Raw genomic sequence first — 23,510 nt, 5'->3', positions numbered from 1 at the left:
AATAAAAACGTTGGCATCACAGTTGGTGCTTGAGTCATATTTTAAATCCTGTAAGCCTGTAGCTTAGCAAAATGCTATTCAGAAAACTCTCAACTGCATATACAATGTATCTTTGTCTTGCCAACTCCCCTTCTAGCTTCTTTCAAAAATTTTTTTTTCAGCAATGTCTAAGACTAGAATTGAAGTCATATGAGTCCCCTAGGAATGAGTTCTAGACAAAAGAGGAAAGCAGCATTGCTTCTAAATGAGACAAGAATTCCCAAGAACTTTCTCTCTGCTGTGCTTGAGGATTAAGTAACTCTTAGAAGCCAAGACACCTTATAAAGAATCTAATTGAATAAAAATTAGTGATTATATTCATTCAAGTTTTCTTTTGCTCAACTAAAACAAAATAATGCCACCAGTATTCCTTGTTACGGTTTTGGCTATGCTGGTTCCACATGGGTGCATTTATTATTTCATTCACCAAAAATTTATTGAGTACTTATCATATGATAGGTATTTTGCAAGGCAGCAGGATATAAAGATGAAAAAGAACAGTGTCCTCCAGGAGCTTGTAATTCAGTAAGGAAACAACATGCAAACAAATATTTTTATTGTAATAAATACAATTGCTAGAGTAAGGTATGAGCAAGGGCAACCTGGTGTGTGCCAGCGTGGGAATGTGAAGTCCATCTGGTCTAATGTGGAGTTTAAGTCCAGTATTTCCTTATTGATTATCTGGATGATCTATCCATTGATGAAAATGGGATATTAAAGTCCCCTACTATTATTGTGTTGCTGTGTATTTCTCCCTTTAGGTCTGTTAATATTTGCTTTATATATTTAGGTGCTTCTATGTTGGGTGCATAAATATTTATAAAATGTTATATCCTCTTGTTGGATTGACCTCTTTATCATTATATAGTGTCCTTCTCTTGTGTCTTAGTGCAGTCTTTGTCTTAAAGTCTATTTTGTCTGATATAAGTGTAGCTACCCCAGCTTTCTTTTGGTTTCCATTTGCATGGAATATCTTTTTCCATCCCTTCACTTTCAGTCTGTGTCCTTTCATCCGAAGTGAGTTTCTTGTAGGCAGCATATAGATGGGTGGTTTTTTTTATCCATTCAGACACTCTGTGTGTTTTGGTTGGAGAATTTAGTCCATTTACATTTAAAGTAGTTATTGATAAGTATGTACTTATTGCTGTTTTGTTAATTGTTTTCTGGCTGTTTTGTAATTCTTCTGTCCATTTCTTCTCTTCTTTCTTCCTTTGTGATTTGATGCTTTTCTCTAGTGGTCTGCTTAGGGTCTTATCTCTTTATCTTTTGTGTATCTGGGAATGTTAGGGAGGAGTGGAGAGAAAGCCTCCTTTGAGCTAACAACCCGGACGATGGCGACTCTGCCATTCTCATAATGGGGGTGGGGGTGGCTGCTCCAAATGCTCAGAGACAGTTTGTGGGGAAGTGCAAGTGGATTGGTGTTGCTGGAAGGTGAAGTGTGAGGTAGATAGTTATAGGAACTTAGGATTGTGTTTAGTACAGAAGACTTGAGACTTCCTCTTATAAGTCAGTAGTCCTCAATCCTGTGCATTTTAATCATCTGGAAAGCGTTTTAAAAAACCATTCATACCTAAATTCTAGGACTGTTGAATTGGAGTCTTTAGGAAGAGGACCTGAGTATGTATTTTTCTTTAAAATGTCCATGTATGACTTTGATTTGCAGCCAGATTACCTATTATTTGTAGGTAATGAGTATCCACTGAAGAAGTTTAAACAGAGGCATGACATAACCTGACATGTTCAAACAGAAAACTGGAGAGCTTTTTATGAACTGTTGTAGCTGCAAATAGGTCACTATCATTTTCCTCAATTCAGAATACCTAGGGGGTAATTGTTGTAGACATAAAGAAATAATAGGTTCTAGTTACCACTGCAGACCAAGCCCTCTTTTAGGAGCCCACCTAGTAATTGTGTCTGCTTCTTCACCACACCAGCGTGAAACTGAAGGCTGATAAGGTTTCACTCTCTATAGCTATTTAAGGATCTTTTCTTTTTTTTTCCTGGTGAGGAAGATTGACCCTGAGCTAACATCTGTTGCCAATCTTCCTCTTTTTTTTTTTTTTGTTTTTTTCCCCAAAGCCCCAGTACATAGTTGTATATTGTAGTTGTCCTTCTGGTTCTTCTATGTGGGAGGCCACCTCAGCATGGCTGGACAAGTGGTGTGTAGGTCTGTGCCTGGGATCTGAACATGCAAACCTCAGGCTGCCAAAGTGGAGTGCATGAACCTAACCACTATGCCACTGGACCGGCCCCTAAGGATCATTTTAATGCAATGAAATGAGCTTTTTATCTTTCTAACTCCAGGTGCACCATCCTGTCTTAAAAGTGATCCTTGGAAACCAAAACAGCTATTCTACTCAGCCTTTTCCATGTCACAAATATGAATGAAATAATGGCTGTGGCGTTAGACATGTCAAACCAGCCAGCTCTCTGAACTCTAACCACATTAAAGTGTAAGGGAGGGAGCCTGATTTAAACACAGCTTTAGCAGAACCCACCTCTGGTCCTGCTTTTCTCCTCTCCATGTAACCCAGTGATGCTGTTCTCTACAAACAGTGATAGAGAAAGGCAATGAAATGTTCCCAACTGAATGGGAGCCACTGAATGTATTTTTAACCCTGAGAAGCTCGAGAATGCTCTTGTGGGGAAAGATTTCTTCCGTAGGAATTTAACTTGGAAGGAGAACCATCTTTGTAGCACTCATTTGAGACATTTTAGTAGTACTTCAAACTGGCGTGCCTACTGGCCACTTGGAAGGAAGAAAGATTTTGTTGTTAGGTGAGAGGCCCAGCAAGGAAAGATGTGGAAACTGTCTTGGGTCTTTGAGTATTTGGGCTGGAATTGGGATATTTTTTCTATTCTCAAAAGGGCATCTGACCACATATTACTAAAGATGGGCATCCTTCCTACTGTTCCAAGGCCTAGACAACAAATCACAATGCCAGTTAAGTGTACCAACCTTATCACCCTCCATCTACACGTGCTTCTGGGGTTTATGTTGAAAGGAGTAACTGAGGGGACTTTGTTATTATATCTATAGGTCAGTGAAGAGCCTATGAGGGTAATTTCTGTTTCAGCTGTTGGCTCCTGTGCTCATATGTGTGGTATTTAAAACACTGAACTCTGTGGTCATGCCACTTAGTGATCTTTAGAATGATAATTGTATGTAGAGGTCCACTCTGTTCTGAGGTTATAAAGACCTGAGGACGTATATAAAAACGGTAAGTTGCTATGCCTCCTCCCTTGTCCCCTTTGCATATACATATGCAGGCCCATAAAAAAGAAATGAAAAAGAGGACACTAATAACAGCTGTATGTAGCTGATTTGTATTACTACTAAAGAAGGGAAAACAACCAACCAACCTGAGCCAGGACAAATCTGAATCCTGGGCAGAACTTTGAGATGCGCAGCTGTAGACCCAAATATCCTGGGAGAAAGGGGATCTTCTTGGACAAGGAACAGCCTTCTGATGAGCATCAGGTTGGTGAGCCACTCACTTAGGCCTCGGAGCAGCTGATTAAGCTGGAGGTCAGTGACATCATCACAACATTTAAAGATGGAATTGGCTGCTTCAGAAAGTAATAAGTTGCCCATCAGAGTATCTGTACCAGTTAAACCCCGTCTGATATGAGGTGGGCAGGCACTGAGGAAATGTTTAGTAAATAAATGTCAGCATAACGATATTGGCAAGAAGCTTAATGAGGTGACCTTGGTTCTTTGAGTTGGTGATTCTGTGTAAGAATCCATACTGGGTACCACTAGTAATAGGAAAATGACGACTTGAGGAAAACAAGTACAGAAGTATGAGGGGATAGACTCTCACTCCTTTTTTTCCCCCCTCCTTTTATTTTAAATGATTAAATATATCATCTTGAATATATTCTCATTATAAAAATTTTGAAAATAAAGAAAATTAATAAGAAACAGAGGGGAAGACCCCCTTTGATGTGCCATCCAAATGTAGCCCTGTCATCTCTTTGGGTGTTATCTGTGATCTTTATTTTCATTATACATTTTTATGCAGTTCTATGCACTTTTTTATTTATTAGCATTTTTCTTTTAACATGAACAATTTCCATGTTATATTCTTCATAAAATATTTGTAGAGGCAATATTATTCATGGTATGTGATAATATATCTAGTCTTAATGTGCTGAACTTTTCCTCTGCTGTTGGGCATTAAGGTTGTATCTACTTTTTCCCTATTACAAATATTCAATAAAAGGGTAAGAATATTTTATAACATTTTGGTGATAGTTGCTACATAGGTTTTCCAAATATTTTTACTTATTTATATTATTAGCAATATGTGTCAAAATTTGCCAGTCTTTCCTTTCATTGGGTATGGATGTTTAAAATTACTTGCTAAATTTCATACGTGGAAAGTAGTATCTGAAAGTGGATCAGGTAAAAGAGGATTTCAGTGGACCCATGCAGGGCTGGCTCACAGAGCCCCAGGGCAGGAAGCAGGAAGCCCGGCTGGAACGTGGCAGGGCCTCAAACATGGCAGAAATCCATCAAGTCCTCCCTTCTCCCCACCAGATTGCCCACCCTCCTTGGCCTCTCCATCTGATTTGTCTCTCTTTGTGTGGCTGTTGCTTTGCCTCTGGCTCTGTCTCATTGCATGTGTGTGTTGTCTGTCTGTCTTTCTGTGTGTCTCACTCTGCGTTTCTCTGTGTCTCTGGTCTGCCTGTCCTTCTTTGTCTGTCTTTCAGTCCCTCTCTCTGTCTGCTTCCCTGCCATCCTATTCACTCTTCTCTGATTTCCCTGCATAGGGTTAAAAATAGGTCCCCCGGCAGTCCCGCTTGCCTTCTAAGTTCAGTGCTTATCAGAGTCTGCCTTGGTTTCTGTGTCTACCTTCCAGATTCTGCACAAAGGGAATTTGATTTGCTCAGCTTGGTCAGTGCAGTGGCTACCCTTGGTTTTGGTCACCCCAGTGGTCAAGGAAGGGCAGGGCCCAGGACAGGCTGGTTCTCAGTGAGGAGGGCGCTGAGGAGAGGAGCCCCTCTTATGGGTGCCTATAGTAAGACTGTGTGTGGTCCTGACCGCCAAGTCGTGATGAGCTCCACTCTGCGAAGATAGTTGAGTAAGTGTGCCTTGCGTTTTTGGGGGGCCTATTCAACCAAGAAGTGAGATTAGTGAACACCCTCTCTTGATAGGTCATCTGTCAGAATTGATGGAAACTGTCTTCTCGGATTAGATTTGCTGTCCCTAGAGTGAAGAAGAATTTGCTTGATTGGTCCCATCTCTGATACTGTGTGTGTAGGGAGGGGGGCCATACTGTGGAGTAGCTCTGATGGTCATACTTACGGGTTTTCTTTTTCTTTTTTTCTTCTCCTAAAACCGTAACTCAACCCTGCCCTTTTTTTTGCCCCTTTCCTGTATTGACCCTAAGGTAATAAGCTAACTTTGTGTTCAGAATTAACCCTGTGGTTTTCCATAAGGAGGTTGATCTATCACTTTCACCAAGAAGCTTCTAGGTCAGTGGGAATGTGGCAGGTTGTTGAGGGGGATCCTGGGCGGGCAGAGATCCTTGACCTGGAAACCTAAAGCAGGACTGGGGGATTAGGCACAAATAGCAGGGTTGACAGCAAGGCTGTGAGTCAGAACCAGGTGGTCAGGCCAGAATGAGGTCAGACTGAGGACCGGGGGCTGAGCTGGCATCTCAGTGTAAGCCAGAGGAGAGCCGGCAGATGGGACAAGGAGACGGTGGGTGGGAGCAGGGCTAGGGAGAGTGGGCTGAGTTATTACACACTTTCCAACTCGCATTTGGGGTTTATTGTAATGACGAATCACGTAATGCATTCTATTTATTTAATTGTTTAATGAGCAATACATGTTTGTGAGACCATATTCTAAAGACACCAAGGTATGCACTGAAAACTTAATTTCCCTCCCATGCTTGTCACTCCACCACACAATTCCCTGGTTGAGAATAGTTCCCTGGTTGAGGAAATCGAGGCCCAAAGAGGCAGATTGCTCAAGGTCACACTGTGGCAAGGGCAAGCCTACATTTCTACCACCCAGATTAGTGCTGTCCCTGGTCCACCTCACTGCTCCCCATTGGGACTCTTCATAACACAGTCCAGACATTGTGGATAGTTGTTATTATTTTTTTAACCATGTATTTTCTATTTCTCACCTAAATGATATCTTTTCTGAGGCCAGGACAATTCCCTTAGTCCCTATCAGTATACTTAAGTTATTCTAGGGTATTTTGGAAATAGATTACATCCACAATACTAATGATGTTAAAGGTACAGAGATTCCACAAATGTGTTTGAGTTACCTGCTAAGTATAGCCCCTGTGCTGGGTGTAGGACATAACGGTAATGAAACATGGACTCTGCATTGACCATAAGAGACAATGAGAAGTTGCTGAAAGCCATGACTTTCATGTATCTTTCCTACAAAATATATTTTTTAAAAATCCAGCAATTTGACTTTCTGTATGAATGTTGTACTTGAACAAAAAGTTTTTAAAAAAATCTTGTAATGTGCACTCTGGTTTGCTTTCATTTCCAGATAAGCAGACATTTACTGAAGTTAGAACTTTGGGAGAATAGCAAAAAGCCACAGACCCTCCCAGCCTTAGAGATCCCTTGTGAAGGCTTTATATGTCTGAATGGGAGTGGGGTGGATTCCCACCGTGGACCGTGGCCTGTATTTGCTCACCAGTGTAGGACACCTGGGGAATGATGGGACCAGAGAGTGGGCACCCTATTTCCCGATGCTGCAGCTGGGGTGCTGCCACTACTGAGCTACGTTCTGGAGTTGGGCTTGTGAGGCATTTTTCCTCATAAGAAGTGCCATCAGCTCTGCTTGCGGGGCATTGCATTGATCTCTCTGGTTTCACTTGGGTACGTGACCACAAGCTAACAAATTTCTATGAAAAATGTGTTTCGAGTTTCAAACAGCTGATTTATAATTACCTTTGGGAACATAACCTCGCAAAAGCTGGAATTATCTGTGTTTGCTCTATTCATCTTGCTCTCTTAACTACATACAGTGGATTTCAGGCTTTTCATCAGCTTGGGTTGTTCTTCTGGCTAGTGATGGATTGGCTTGTGTGAATATGTGTGTACATATATGTATCTATTTTAACCTACATGTCGGTATTTCTGAGAATTAGGGTTGTAGCAACTTTCGTGTTTTTTTAATGTGGGTCTGAGTCATTGCTAAATGTAAAGCAAGCAAACAGATCATAGATCAAGCAACTGTTTCAAAGCTTGAAGGTCATTTTAACGTCACATCCAGATTTGGCTTAGTCATTTTGTAAGGGTTTTAATTAGATCCCTGATTGCTGGTAAATAGGCCCTCCGTGATGTAAGCTGGGACTGCCTACCAGGATAGAACAAAGCCTTCGAGATCTTGGAGGACCGCATGTTTCATTTCTGCATATGACTGTCAGCAGCTTCTCAAATGACGAGTCTCCATGATCTATTTGTGAGTTCTAGGATGACTAGCGTGGCAGCCAGGGTCGACAAGTCTTATCACAATTTGTATTGGTGTTTCCATGTGGTGAAGTTGACTTTGACCTTTGACTTTTGTATGTCGTTATTTCCTTTCTGTGAGTTCACTAGAACAGATAGATTTGGAAGGCTTTATATGGACTGATCTGAAATTACAGGCTCCCGTGTCAGTATTTTTTGCTCATTTGTTTTCAGTTGAGTACACTATTTTAAGCAGTCATGCTGGAGTTCTCAAGACTTTCCTACTGCAGTTTCTTCATCTCTTTCAGAGCACAGAATAGTTCTTTTTTGAATCTTGGGACTAGACACTAATGTCATATATCTGACTCAACAAAGGAGGATTTACCTTAATGCCAGTGGTTTTTGTGGGAGAAGATGAATAACTGTATATCTGATTCTATTTGATTCAAAGATTATTTTTAGGAAAGCAGGATTTTTTATTGATCTATAATTCACGTACCACAGAATTTACCCTTTTAGAGTATATGTCAGTGATTTTTTTTAGTACATTCAAAAAATTGTACAGCCATCACCACTATCTAATTCCAGTACATTTCCATCATCCCAAAAAGAAATCCCATACTTCCCCATTTCTCCTTACCTCTAGGCCCTGACAAACAGTAATCTACTTTCTGTCTCTATGGATTTGCTCATTCCAGACATTTCATATAAATGGAATCATACAATATGTGGCTTTATCTCTCTTCCTTCACTTGGCATAATGTTTTCAAGGTTCATCCACATTGTAGCATGACTCAATATTTTACCCCTTTTTATAGCTGGATAAGATTCCACTGTATGGTCTCTTAGTCATTTTGTGCTGCTGTAACAAATTACCATAGACTGGATGGCTTAGACAACAAGCAGTTATTTCTTATAGTTCTGGAGACTGGGAACTCTAAGAGCAAGGTGCTGGCAGATCCATTTTCTGGTGAGAGCCCACTTCCTTGTTTGTAGATAGCCATCTTCTTGCATCCTCACATGGCTGAGAGCAGAGAGAGGAAGCAAGCTTTCTTTTATAAGGGCACTAATCCCGTTCATGAGGGCTCCACCCTCATGACCTAATTACCTCCCAGTGGCCCCACCTCCAAATACCATCACATTGGGACTTAGGCTTCAATATACAAATTTGGGGATGGACAAACATTCAGTCCCTAGCATATGGATATTCTTTTTGTTTGTCTATTCATCATTTGATAGACATTTGGGCTTTTCACTCTTTGACTATTGTGAATTATGCTGCAGTGAACATTCTTGTGTGCAAGTTTTTGGGTAGACATATGTTTTCAAGTCTCTTGGGTATATACCTAGGAGTGGAATTGCTGCCTCATAGGGTAACTATGTTTTTAACATTTTGAGGAACTGCCAGACTGTTTTCCAAAGTTTTACATTCCCACCAAAGTGAATCAGGGTTTCAATTTCTCCACATGCTTGCTAGCACTTGTTATTGGCTGCCTGTTTTTTGTTTCTTTGTTATTATAGCCATCCTAGGGGATGTGAAGTGGTATCTTTTTGTAGTTTTAATCTTTATTTCTTTCATGGCTAATGATGAGCATTTTTTCATGTTCTTATTGACCATTTGTTTGTCTTTTTTGGAGAAATGTCTTCAGGTTCTTTGCTTGTTTAAAAAATTGGGTTATTTGTTTTTTCATTGTTGAGTTGTAAGAGTTCTTTTTATATTCTGGATCTGAGACCCATATCAGATATATGATCTACAAATACTTTCTTCCATTCTTGGGTTATCTTTTCATTTTCTTGATGTTGTCCTTTGAAGCATAAAAGTGTTTAATTTTAATGAAGTCCAATTTATAATTTTTTTCTTCTATTGCTTTTGTTTTAGGTGTTGTATATAAGAAACCACGACCTAATCCAAGGGCAGAAAAATTTACCCCTCTGTTTTCTTTTAACAGTAAAGTTTTAGCTCTTACATTTAGGTCTTTGGTCCATTTCGAGTGAATATTTGTATGTGGCATGAAGTAGGGGTCCAACTTCATCCTTTTGCATGTGAATCTACACTTGTCTCAGTCCCATTTGTTGGAAAGATTCTTCTTTCCCTATTAAATTGTCTTGGCACCTTTGTCAAAATGAATTGACCATAAAAATGAGAGTTTAATTTCTGCATTCTCAGTTTTCTTCCGTTTATCAATATGTCTTTCTTTATGCCCGCACAGACTGTCGTGATTCCGGTGGCTTTGTGTAGTAAGTTTTGAAATTAGGAAAGGGGAGTCCTACAAATTTGTGAAGGTTATTTTTTGATGTGATGTTGATATCTCCTCTTCTACTCCACATACTTTGAGATATCTTTTCTCGGCCATCATAAAGTCATGTTAGAAATGTTATTTTGAAGCGGCTATGAATTCAGTTTCAGGTCTAACCTCGCTATTCTTGTGAAAAAGGTATCAATTTGAATCAGTCATGTTACAAAAGTTTGACCACTAGCTCTGTCTCAGTTTCTTAACTGTAAAACAAAGCTTAAAACCCAAGTCAAAGGATAATTCTAAGAATTAAATAATGTGACATATGTAAAAGCATCTAGCATGGTGCCTAGGAAATGATAGATACAAAATAAATATCTGTTGCTTTTCCCATACCCTTCTCATGGATTCAAGAACTTTCCTTGTACCTTGTATGATGGTTCTGAATTCTTCCTTAAAGTGAGCCTTCTTCCACTTAGAAACTGTTTTCCCTAAAGTCATCATATGGATTGGTATTACTGGATTTTCTAGTCTCTTCTGTGGTATTGTGTGTAGTGTAATGTTTCAACTTCGTTCACTGCTTTATCTCAGGTGTCAAGAATTGTGCCTGACCAATAGTAAGTGCTCAGTAAACATTTGTGAATTGAATCCCAAGTAAACTCTTGTTTGACCCCATTTTCTTGTTTGCTTGGGTAAATATAGTGCACATTGCTTGGAGACACATTTTTAAGTAAGGCTGCACAACAGTTATGTGAGTATTTAATTTCTGAGACATTTTCCACAAGGTTTTTTGGAACAGTTTGTTCAGTTAACTTGAGAGTGCCTCTCCCTGGAGTGGTACTTACTTCTTTCCTCCAAATGGTCTTCTACTTGTCCTTCAGATGTTTCCTCTTCAGGGTAATTTCAGACTGAAATAGAAAGGATTGAGTCTGACTAGTCAACTTTAGAAAGCAGAGGGGAAGAGAGGTGGGAAAGTTGGGTTTAGGGGAAGATATGTGATAAAGAGAGACCAGGGAGGGACTTTTAGGTCAAATAGGGGAGCAGGTTCCCAGTCTCTGAACATTGCTTATGGTTTTTATGTGATAGTTGTGGTTTCTCATGACTCTCTCAACCTCTCCAGTCTAGACATGAAACTATAAGCTAAGAGCATGCAAGTGTTATTACTGGCTATTGTGAGCCTGATTCGTAACCTAGAAATGGTGTCTGTGCATGGTAAGCTGTTTTATCTGCGTGACCGATAAACCACCCGTTAAAGGTGAGAGTTCAAATCATTTCATGGACTCATAGGATAATTGAGCTTTAAAGCTAGAAAGGACTGTCAAGCTGAAGTAATCAAAAGAATAGATTCCATGGTCACATAGGTTGGAATGGATTCAACAAAGTTAGCACATTTGGCTTTGGTTGATGTTTGTTTAACTGCAGCACCTCTCAGAGCCTTTAACCTGCCAGTATATATATATTACACTCTATCTTCAAGAGGGAATGGAGGAGCAGCATTCCCCAAAGTGGCTGGTCTTGGGGACCTATTTTTTGGGAGCCCTGTGGGACTGGTATTTAGCAGAGCATATTTTGAATGATTATGATCCAGGGTAACACTTCATTTTTTTAGACACGAGCTCTGATTTCTTACTCCTTCTGAGTTGCTGTTTCTAGGAAGGGTCATTGCTGATACATTACATAGAAGCTGACTGTGTCTGTTGTCTTGCTAAGAGAACTGTCCAAAAAGTGAGAGCTTAAATTCAGAATTAGAATCAAACTCCTGAAACACTGTGTATATGTTTATATAACTTACAAAATACCTTATCTTCCAGGATCTCAATATTTGTTTATTTTTTTATTTTTAATCTTTTATATAGCTTGGTTTATGTGGTGTCGAATAATCCCCTATCTAATGAATCTGTAAAATTTGATATCTGCATCTTTTGCTCTGACACACACTCCTTAAGATGGAGGGCAGGAAGAGGCAGGAGAAGGAGGACCCTTACAAACCAAGACCCCTGACTTCTGCTATGGAATAAACAAAACACAGAGAGCTGCCTCATTCTGAGTTGTCACATAAGCTTGTTGTGACTCGAGTGCGTTCCTGGAGTTCAGTGGTAGAGCACACTGCATCCAGTTACAAATGTGGATACAGCCTACTCTATGTTCCTGACAGTACTTCCATTTTCCCTCCTTTTACCTAAACGTGCCCACCCTTCCTTCTTGTGTCCAAGTCTAATGGGGTTAGTTTATTTAACTTTCTTTAAACAGGGGCTGGGGGAGGGAGAAAGAAAGAGAAAGAGATAGAGATTGGAAGAGGATTTAGTGGTATAGCTCCCTTCACTTCCAGTAAATCCAGTTTCTCTGTGTTGGTATGTCACCATTGTGGTGTAACCACAGCACAGATGGGATTCCCAGCATCAGTAGTTTCCATTTACCCTTCAAATTAAAAGACCCAAGTACTACTGTCCCACAGCCTTGGGAGTTTCTGTGTTACCGTGCTTGATGACTGTGGGGAGGCGTGACGTAGGTAGAGTTTCTCATCCTTGAGCATAGTGTTTCTCGAGCAACTGAGACTCAATCAGAGAAGGAAGGGTCAGAGAATGAGGGGGCCTGCTGGGGATGTTTGAGTTAGAATCTCAGATTGGTGAGTGAGTGAGAAATAAGAGAACCATGACCATGTGACTACTTTAGGAAAACGAACCATACAAGTCAGAAAAGTAATTACTGTCTTAGTTTTATTTCAGTGATATGTCTTTTTTGTTTTAAATCAAGCAAAACAAAAAAAAATTCAAAGGAGAAATTATAATATTACCCAAAAATCTCAACCAGAACATAACCAGTGTTATCATTTATTTCAGGCTTGCCTCTATACATATAGTGAGAGAGATGACTAGAGGAATGGATGGATAAATGAGGGGTGGAAATTACTGTGTAAGGCAGAGCTCAAAGTAAACATAAATTTAAAGGTAAAATATTCTATTTGATCTTACTTGAATTTAACAAAAGGAAAAGAAATTGCCAATCTTCTGAAAAGTTATTCTTTATCTGAAGAGGGTTAGTTCTCTTGGTTCAGCAGATAGATGAAAACCTCTGAGAGTTTGGGAGTCAGAATGGTTTGAGCATGATAAAACATGATAGACTATCTAACACTTTGGCCCAGCATCCCTCCCCTGCATTCAGATGTTTTTTGCTTGTTTTGTTTTTATTTTGTTAGGATTTATACTTTTACGACTCGGTAGCTATAATTCGCTGGTTATTTCCCCTGCCCCCCCTTATTTAATCCTAATCAATGCACTGTTAACCGTCCTGGTCTTTTTACCCTGTCTTTGCCATTCTTGATAATTTAACCTTTGATGGGCTTCATTGTCATTAAATTGCTTAGAAAGGGCTTTTGAATGCTGCGTTCTTGAGTTGTTTTAGGTTTGGAAATTGTTACTGTGCATTTTTATTGAAAGACTGCTTTCTCTTGCCAAGTTGTCTTCTAAAGAGGTTGTACTCATTTACGTTCTACTAGCAATTTATGAGAATGTGTGTCTCGAATGGGAAACTTTTAGGAATATCTATTTGCCTGAAATGGTAGAATTATATTGGGCAGTGGCTGAAATAAGTTTGAGTTAGTAAATGAGATATCAGATTATGGAAATACTTGAATGTTGGGAAATTGGCTGTTTTTTTGGTGAATTCTTCATTTCCTTGCCAAGTTAATAGCTTTCCAGCAGGCCAAGTGATGGCTACTGGGCAGCTTTGTGGAGCTGTTTTTAGGACTTTGTAAATTTTGTGGGACCCATCTTGAAAGCCTTCTCCGCCTCCCTCCCTAGTCTGGCTGGCTGAGGGTGGATTTTTGTTGCCATCTGAAGATAGTAGAAAGTGGTAAATATTTTCGTCTACCAAAAAAATTGACATCTGATAATTGAATTAACGTTTTTTCGATTCCAAAATATGATCTTTTGCCTCATGTCGCAGAATATTGTCTTAAAACTGAGCAACCATTAGAAACCATACCTAAATGACACATGAACTTCACACATCTTTTGGAACATTCTGAATGGTTTTCAATTGAAGCTGTATGAATTGGAGGGTCTGATCCTTTTAGGGAAGACCATCTCTGTATTGACAGTTTGAAGTACCTGTAAATTTAAGTTGGGCTTATTGCTAAAAATCCCGGCTGACCTCATGTAGAAAACTAATATCCTGTTTCACCCTTTAATTTGTTCTCTCCAAACAATGGAGGGATGGGAAAGAAAATTTCCCAGATGACTTAATCCATTCAAGTTTTGGCCAAGTGACTCAGCTCTATGCCAGCCATTGGCTTTTTCAAAGGCGGCAGGGAGCACACCTGGAAGATTTCAGGAGGCAGAAATGTCCCTAGGTGTTCTCATGTTGTGCTAAAGGAAAGGAGGGAGAAAATGAGTGATTTACAATGGTGTCAGCTAAAGCTGTGCTATCCAGTGTGGTAGCTCCCAGCCACATGGGGCCATGTAAATTTAAACTATTTAAGATTAAATACAATTTAAAACTCAGTTTCTCAGTTGCACTGGCCACATTCAAGTGCTCAGTAGCTGCATGTGGCTAGAGACTGCAGTATCAGAGAGCGCCTTAATGTTATATTGAATGGCTCTGGTTTTATGCTGATCTTTTATTTCATGATCATCCAGGGCTCACTAGAGCCCTAAGGAATCAGTCTCCTGTCTTTTCTTCCTGCCTTCCTCTGCTTTCAGTCATTCTTCTGCCCCAATTCAAATGATGAAGCACTGCTCTCCATATTGCCTTGCTGGCATCCTCTGGTTTCTGGACACTGATAGCCCCCAGCGAATCCTGCATGTGGTTGAGACCAGATCTTTGCACTGCAGGGTCAACTAGACAACTGTCTGGCCAAGGCCAAGAGTCAGTTAATGTTCTTACTAAAGGACTGAATGGTGCTTGGGATTTTCACTCTGGAATTTAATAATAAAATTGCTCTTTAGAAATATTTAAATGCATCCATTGAGGACTTTTACTTCAACTCCCTCTTCCCCTTCTGGGTTTATGTTCTTGAGAGAGAGCAGTCCTGGGTTCTGTCCTAGTTGTAGCCCTGCTGACTGACCCTGTGAACTTAGTAAGACAATTTCTCTGTGGTGCAGTTGCTAATTAAGAACTCACTCTCAGCTACTTCAAGTTACTACGACGATAAATGCTAAATGCTAAGTGAGAAATTTTGAGGTCTTTGTTAAAAGGTATAATTAAAGGTTTCATAAGGGGTTTGTTTGTCTTCTTATCTTTCTGCACAGTTTTAGATTTCAATGTCCCACTTGTGGCCTGTCTGTCACCGTCAGACACATACCCTCCTTGATGACCTAGTTGGTCCATACTCTCTACTCTGAGCTTCATGTAAGTGACTTTCTAAGGGAAGTCTGGGTTTGTTGACCAGGGAGCCTTCTTCAAGACTGACCTACACAACAGCAGTGGGATGCTCTGGTAGAAGGAAGCTGCTGGCCCGAGGGTCAGGACAAGGGGGCATTACTGCTGACAGAGTCTTTTGACCTCATATTCTCATGCTTCCTCTGACTGTCCTGGAGGTCTACCAAGGGCCCTGCCTAGTGTTTCAGTTATCTAATACTGTGTAACAAACAATCCCAAAACTCGGTGGGTTATGACAATGACGTTTATTTGGCCCTCCAATCTGCAATTTGGGCAGGAGTCCGTGGGGAGAGCTGGACTCTGCCCCACTCAGTGTCAGCTGGGATGGGAGAAAGCTGAGAGTGGAAACATTTGGAGGCTGGCTCTCAGCTGGGGGTCTCAGTTCTTTTCCAAATGGGCCCCTCCACGTATTCTCTCCGTGTTGCCTAGTTTGGGCTTCCTTACATCATGCCGGCTAAGTTGGAGGGTGAGCATCCTGGGAGAGAGAGATCATTACGTGGAAGCTGTGTTGCCGTTTCTAACATGGCCTTGGAAGTCACACAGCATCACTTTGGCCAGAATCACAAGCCCAACTGGGTTCAAGGGAAGGGAACATAGACCCCACCAGTCGATGGAGAAATGTCAATATTGTTTTGTCAGAAGAGCTTTGGGATGGAATGTATATTGGTCTCGTCATCTTTGAAAAATACATTTTTCACACCCGGTGATGATGAATCAGAATTTGCATCAACTTTGTCTAACCCATAAATAAGCCTTGAGGTCTGACCTGGGTCTGGAAACTGGGGTACTTCTCATTTTCAGGAGATATGATTGTCATTGCTCTGTGCTGAGGCGTCTCTGCCTTTGGGTGTGAGGATGAGGGAGTTAACATTTGCATAGCACTGGAACTGATTTGATGAAAGATGCTATCTTAGTACAGAATGGTGTCTTGAAACACCCTCAACGTGCTAACCTCCCTGATTCAACTGATGTCTGCAGTGAATGCACAATGTAGGGAAGTTCACAGTGAAAATCAGGGTCCTAGTTGCTGAACATTATTTTTTTAAATTAATTTGATGGAATCCAGCCAGAGTTTTGATACATTATGTACACCTAACATTTTGACTTAAGTTTTCTAATTTGTAATTTCTATGACTTATTACTCTTTTGTAACATTCTAATTAGTTGCAAACTCCTAAATAATTAGGATCCATCTTTCTAAAAATTTTAAAAATTTGATAAATGGTAGATACTTTAGAATACTTATTTTTCCTATTTCTCAGATAAAATAAGTTTCAGTAAAAGTCTTCTAGCACCTAGTATAAGGGGGAGCGGACACAGGTCATCAGTTTGATTAAAAAAATTAACCTGCCACATGCCAGGTTCTAGGCTAGTTGGAGGAAATTAAAAAACAAAACCGAAAAAGAGTAAGACACAGTCTTCAAATTGTTTCTGATTTGTACACTCCCCTGGAGAGAGAAAGCAACCATTGCATTGTTAGCATTACTAACAGGTGCTTTTAAATTTTTCTTGCTTTTTTAGCTCTACTAATAACTACCCCAGTTTTTTTAAATGTGTTTTCTCTGCCTTTTCCTTCTATTCCTCCATCTAATTTTTTTGAGCTTGTGCTAGTTTGAAAGTGTCTTATGCCCGGTTCCCTGCAGCAGTCTTTCACCTAGGAGTGAGCAAAACTTCCGGTGTTCTTTTTCTCCCTGCCTAAGTTAGTGATTCATTGCTTGCTTTCAGGCCTCTTACAAGGCATTGTTGATTATTGCCTCTGCAATTCTGGAAGGATACCCCCAAAATATATCTTGGGAAAGTAGTTTTATAGAATTTGTCTTAATTCTCAGTCCTTGGGTTATTCTCAGTCCTAGGATTATTTTTAGTTAGGTGGACAAACAAACTTGAAGTGTGTACATCTGATACATTAACCACTAGGTATTTAGTTTCTTGTTACATGAGAGCGTTCAGTTAGTGCTCACGGAGCATTATTCATTCTTAGCTTAAAGGTTCAATTCTGAAAAGACGATTAGTAGATTCTTATAGGAGATAGAGGTGTTTTTTGAATTCACATTCATATTTCATAGTGACTCAATTGATAGTCTTTTTAGATCGGTAATGAAATGCAGTCTGTGGTTGCCAATTGTTAAAACTCTGCCCTGCTTCCGCCAGCAGTTGTCAGTTAAGGGAGGGTAACGACGCCCACTGATAGAACTCAAACCACAAGATGTTATTTTAAGTTCTTGGGTGGCGCTTTCTCTTCTTACCCTTTAAACTGCTAAGTCATATCCTGCTTTTCATTTTAATTTGGCGTAAATTAGATGCAGTAGACGTAGGTCTGGCATTAGATACTAAAATGAAATTAAATACCAAAATAAAAGAAGGCGGTTCTGTGGAGTAATTCTTTCTATCATTTTTGGATGCAAGATTTTGGGCAGGGGTTCTCCACCCTCACTGTGCATCAGCATCGCCTGGGGAGCTTTTCAAATGCCCTTGCTCAGAATGTGCAGCTGGATGAATTGGTATGACATGGGGCCAGACTTTGGTCTCTTGTAGAAGGTCCCCAGGGTGATCCTGTCATGCAGCCAGGCTTGAGAAATATTGCGTGAAGTGCCCTCCCCGCCCTCCACATTTCTCTCTACTAGACAAGTCCTATCCACATCTTTAAGGCTCCCTTAGGCCCCCTCTTTCAAGCTTTTGCTCACAACCCCAACCCCACTGAGGTCTTCCCCCTGACTGTTCACAACACCTACTAGATGTTCCACCTGAAACTGTGTTCGGGCTTGTTTCATTTATGCGCATCTTATCTCCTTGATCAGAGTGGTTTCCTCCTTGAATGAAGCTTCTGTCACTTAGTTTCCATCGCTTAGGGGTTAGCACAGCTATGGATGCTTAGTAGGTACTTTATAGATATACATTGAGTTGAGTTTTCGTCACTGTGACTGTTCTCCCTTAGCCTCTTGTCTTCTGCTATAGCTTCATTTGTTAGCCCACATTTACCCATACCTGTTTCATCCTCTTAAGACGTAGAAGGGCAAGTAAGAGTAGCTAAATGGCAGAAGGAGGAGGAGACTTCAGCCCATTTCTGATTTTACTATTCAAGAGTGGAGGGATTGTCAGATGACCTGTGGACTCCCCTCTCTCCAATCAGAACATTCAGTCATCCTGTTCTAGAGTGGCTCTTGGGACCACATGTGTGACAAATGCAACATGAAGGGGACTGTCCTCCTGGAGAAGGTAAAAATGATCTGAGGAATGCATCTCAACCTGCTGAAGAATATGAGATTGTTTCAAGAGAAGATAATATACCCCTAGAACTTCAAAATAGTAGCTTTCTGTGCTTTGTCAAAAAGTAAGGATTCTCACTGCCAGTGTTTCAAGGGTTCCTGTTCCTGGCCCAGGAAGCCGACTGGGAAGGAGTGGTTGGCAACCTCCTGTACAGAGTGGTACAGAGGTGACCCAAGATTCCTAATTTTAAGGCATGCTACCTTCTTAGAGCCTATGTCATTTATGCTAAACCTCTGTAACTGAGAAACCCCAAAATTAAGTGATTTAACAAGACTGAAGTTTATTTCTGTCTCATATAACTGTCCAGATATGGTTATTCCTTTCCTGGCACAATGACAGTACCATCCTCAACCCAAGGCTTTCATTTCTGTATTTAGTTGTCCCCATCTCTCAGCCTTCAAGAATGGGGAAAGGACAGAGAACATATGCACATCTCTTTTTAGCACAGTTTCTGTTCACATCTCATTGGTGGAACTTAGTCACAAGGCCCCCACCAAGCTGCAAAGAAGACTGGAAATGTAGCTTCTAATTTGATGACCTCAAATGAAACTTGACAGTTCTGTTATTAAAGAAAGGGAGAATGGATATTGATGAACGAGTCAAGGCCTGCATGATAACCTGCTAAAATATCAGATCTACCATCACTCTCTTTCATTGGTTTGAATAGAAATACACCAGCCTGTCAGAAGAAACCTCATATGTGTCCCTGGTCCTTTGAAGTCATGGTAGGAAACTGAAGTTTTCAAGGGGAATGGGTGATGTTTCTACCTTTCAGAGGAAGGTAGACCAAGAGTTGGAAAAGGATACAGACAGTGTACAAGTAACTGTAGCACAGGTCGTGCTACAGTTATTGACAAACCCTTGACCCTTGACACTTGGGGTTTGGTTTGTAGGATAGGCTGTTGCATCTTTGAGGAGAAGTGTGTTTGGCAAGAGATTTGCTAACCTAATCAAGAGAGTTCAACTGAAATTTGATGGGAAGGAAAAAAACATTAAAACTTGATTGGATTGGGCCTGGCCCTGTGGAGTAGTGGTTAAGTTTGGTGTACTCCACTTTGGTGGCCTGAGTTTGCAGATTTGGGTCCCGGGCATGGACCTACACCACTCATCAGCTTTGCTGTGGTGGTGACCCACATATAAAGTGGAGGAAGATTGGCACAGATGTTAGCTCAGGGCTAATCTTCCTCAAACGAAAAAGAGAAGGATTGGCAACAGATGTTAGCTCAGGGCTAATCTTCCCCAGCAAAAAAAACCAAAAAACAAAAAACTTTATTGGTCGGAGAACGATAGGCATTGCCAAGATAAGACCAGTAACAGAGGAAGAGAACTTCAATAATTCATTAAAAAACACCTGGGAAGCAGGGTTATATATAGAGAGAGAGATAAGCCTGTTGCAAGTGCATCGTGCAGCCTGTGAGGACCAAGCACAGTAAACTTGAAACATTAAAACTTGGACATAGATAGGATCACCTGGTTCTTCTCACCAAGAAGCTTAGAGTGGTTCTCCTGACTAAAATATGATTCTAGAAGGAAATATTTTGCTTTAAAGTAGCAGGCCTATGGAAATCCGGACCCTAAAGATGAATTGCTAGGTAATGGGGAAAAAACCATAGAGAGGTTGCTGTAGTAGGATCACTTTCATGGATTGCCAGACAGAGGTTAAGGATGATGCTTTCTCCCCAGAGGCTAGAACTCTAGAATGGATGCCAAATGTGCTGATAAAACCCAAGGAAGTTTCATTCTGCTCACTTCTGATAAACTCTTGACTTATTTTGCTGACCATTTAATTTTTAAGAATACTGAGAAAATAATGCAAGGAGTGATACCTCTGGATTTCTCTCTGACTAACAAAGAAGCATTGGCCAGTGATATAAGCTGACAGGAACCAGGAGACGAAATCTCTAAAGAAGCATGCTTCGGGTGTAGCCGTGTACGCTAGAAACATTTCAAACAGTTAAGAGAAATGAAAGAAATGATCTCGCTCAGGACCAAAGACAAATGGTAAGAAGACCTCAAAAGGAAGGGAGAGCTAAAGTGTTCTGAAACACACATATAATCCCAAATGATTCCAGTGAAGAGGAACGGAGGAAGGCTCCTGTGGAAATAGAACAGTGTGTTTACGCAGAGAGATTTTTTCCTGTTAGCTCAGACTAATGAAGGATATTCAATGTGGCTCAACGATTATTGCTACTAATCTTTGTAAGTTACTTTCCCACAGAATGTAAAGATGAGTAAAATGCAGTCCCTGAGTGAGATATAGACCTAACATCTAGTGGTCAGCTTACAAAGAGTGAGTCAAAATGCAGGAAACATATGACATAACCTACAGAGAGCACAAAAGTAAAGCAGGGATTCAAAAGAGAAACAAAACTGGGGTGGAGTCAGTTTCAGAAAAGGTTTCATAGAGTAGGTGATGCTTGAAATGCTCTTTGGAGGGTGGGGGGAATTCCCACTGTTGGAGGATAGAAAGTGATGGTTAGAAGTGTGCTCAGAAGGACTAGAAAGGACCGAGGCAGAGTGGTATAATTGCAGGAGAGTGTAGAATACAGGGTATGTCTATGTGAGTTTTTGGAGACGAGGTTTGAGTAATTACAGCTAAAATATAATTGAGTGGTGTCTGCCAGGGGCTGTGTTAAGTGCTTTACATGCAATTTTTTCAGTCAAACTTCACAGAAACTTAGTTGTTATTTATCCCTCTTTTCAGATGACGAAAGAACTCAGAAGTTTAGTAACACAGTAAATGGTAGATAGAGCCAGAGTCCAAAGCCAGTTAGATTTAACTGTGTTGTGAGAAGCTTAGGATTTTTAACTGAATTCCATGACCAGTGGGAATTTGCAGCAGAGACCCTTTTTTGAGAAGATGATCTGGGTAAGGGAATGTAAGGTGGATTGAAGTGATGGGAGAGAAAAAGCAGAGACCCCCCACAATGGGGAAAGTAGATTGGTGGTTGTGGGCATGGAAGAATGGAAAGCAAGTTGGGAGGATGAGGTGAGTGTCAGGGCAGAGTTCTAGCTCCAAATCTGCAGGCTTGGAGGAGCTGGGAGAGACTCTGCGTAGACTAGGAGAGGGCAGATGTCTTAATCAGGGTCAGGGGAGTCAGCACAGGTATCAGCATGAGGGAGTCACGAGTTTGCTCCTGAAGGAACCAGTAGGATTCACCTTGCAGTGATGAATCAGGGACCATCCACCAGGCTGCCCACTGGAGGGAGAGTAGGGATAGCAGAGGGGGGTTACAGCCACCTTATTAAAGTGGATGTGGGGAACGCGATCAGGAGCTAAAGTCTGTAGAAAGAAGCGGATGAAGGACAAAATTTTGATATATGCTTACATAACTGGGAGGAAAAGAGAGGAGCCGGTAAGCAACACTTTAAAGTTACGAGGAACTAGTTAAGCGTGTTATGCGAACATGCAGAATAATGTCTGCAGAACTAATGTCAGGAATGAGCTGAGGCTTGCAAAAAGGGGTTCAAGGCTACCAGACAGCTTTGCAAACGTATGTCCAGAGCTAGATGAACAAATAAAAGACAAGCTTCTGGGTGGGCAAACTTTCTCTTCACAAGACATCAGGAGTCAAAAGAATTGTTCCTTTTCTACTTGTTTTCCGTCTCTTTTCTAAAGAAGTACTAAGTGAAAAGAATTGAATAAACACGGAGAGGAGGAATTTGAAACCCAAGACAGGTGAAGGGGTGGGAAACGTGTACCATCTGTGTTGAATGGGTTCTGGACGCCAGTTCAGCCCAAAAACACACCAGGGGACTGAATTACTTCAGTCTTCACAGAACCTCTGAGAGTAAGTTGTGTCGGTTGAAAGAGATTGAGACTGGTATCAGACGTCTAAGATTGGGTAGATGCTGTCAAGATTATTAGAAAGAGAAAGAAAATTTCTGAAAACTTTAGACCAATGATTCTCGACCCCGGCTGCACGTTGGAATCTGCTGGGGAACTTTTACAAAATATGGCTGCCTCGGTCCCACCCCCAGAGTTCGTGATTAAAGTGGTGTAAGGACATTATACCACGCCTTAGGACATCTGAACAGGCATTCAGGGATTAGATTCACAACTCCATCCTGATGAGCTCTGTCCATCCACTGCAGAATTTTTGAATGTATTATTACTAAGCAGGCGAACAGTTCATGTTTAGAAAAAGAGCCAGTTTGGGTTCACTTAATGCAAGATGTGCTGAATTACCCTAGTTTCCCTTTGTGGTTAGGCTACTGGGTCATAAAAATACCACAGACACAATAGATCTTATTTCTACTAGTTGACGCCTGAGGGTTGAGGGGGGTTATCCGCAGCTCTGGAACTTGTCTCAGGTAGGGCTGGGGTGGCATGGTAGGTGAGATCTACGACATTGGGAACCACCAGGATGAAGAATGTTTGGTGAGAAGATGGTAGTTGGTGAGGAGGACGCAGCCTGAGGAAGTCGAGCCAGCAGCAAAACGCACTATCCCGAGGGAGGTCTGTGGTTACCAGTATGGGAGTAAGTCCAAGAGTGGAGCCCATGTGGCCAGGGGTAGTGGTTCAGCATTGGAGCAAAGCCCTGGGCATCAAGGCAGCCAGCCGGTATTGCCAGACAAGAGTATTCAGGTGTAGCAAGCTCCTTTCTCATTTTTTAAGAAGGATGTCAGACTTCTGAAAAGTCTATTTGAAGTATTCATTCGAGTATCTATCTTGTGATAGCCTTGTGAACAAGGTGGGAAATTACGGTCTGAGTCAAAAGCTTCTCTTCTGGTGAAGGATAGAATTTGTCTAGGTGTGTGACATGGAATTTTCATAATAATCACTTTGAAATTGCCATTACCTCCTTCCCCACATCTGCCTGCAAGTGCCCGTTCCTAGAAACCCTACCAGCTTGGAACTGTCCATCTGTAAACTTCTGAAGAGCTAGTAGTAAGCAGCCTTGGCCACTGAGTCTCTCTCAGTCTTCCTTTTCCTTTCTTCACTAACAAGTATCTTTGATATGTTCCTTTCTGATTGTGTGAGCCAGTGGCTATCATTTGTGTGTCTGTCCCTCCTTCCCTTCTCACCTGTTCTGAAGATGTTGGAGGCAGTTGGCACTGTCAGGCTGAGGCAGGGCTCACCCAACAAGATGCAATGGAAGGCATCCAAGAGGAGGAAGCCGAGCAGAAGACTACCTACCGTCAGAACGTCCTGCC

The 23,510-nt window shown here is 41.1% G+C and overlaps 1 protein-coding gene across 7 annotated transcripts in view; it reads left to right on the top strand.

The window, feature by feature from the left end:
- OSBPL3 (oxysterol binding protein like 3) overlaps positions 1–23,510 on the top strand; it is a 173,052-nt gene that overhangs the window by 52,259 nt on the left and 97,283 nt on the right. The window contains exon 1 of one of the 7 annotated variants that reach the window (XM_046669448.1): positions 4,986–5,126. The exons of the other annotated variants lie outside the window; for them this stretch is intronic. The gene's annotated coding sequence lies outside the window, so the exon portion shown is untranslated. Of the gene's footprint in view, positions 1–4,985; positions 5,127–23,510 lie in introns of those variants that run through there. 7 annotated transcript variants of the gene reach the window in all.

Source organism: Equus quagga, chromosome 8 (genome assembly GCF_021613505.1).
Source record: "Equus quagga isolate Etosha38 chromosome 8, UCLA_HA_Equagga_1.0, whole genome shotgun sequence".
Lineage (NCBI taxonomy): Eukaryota > Metazoa > Chordata > Mammalia > Perissodactyla > Equidae > Equus > Equus quagga.
This window is presented reverse-complemented; position numbering and strand designations above follow the sequence as displayed.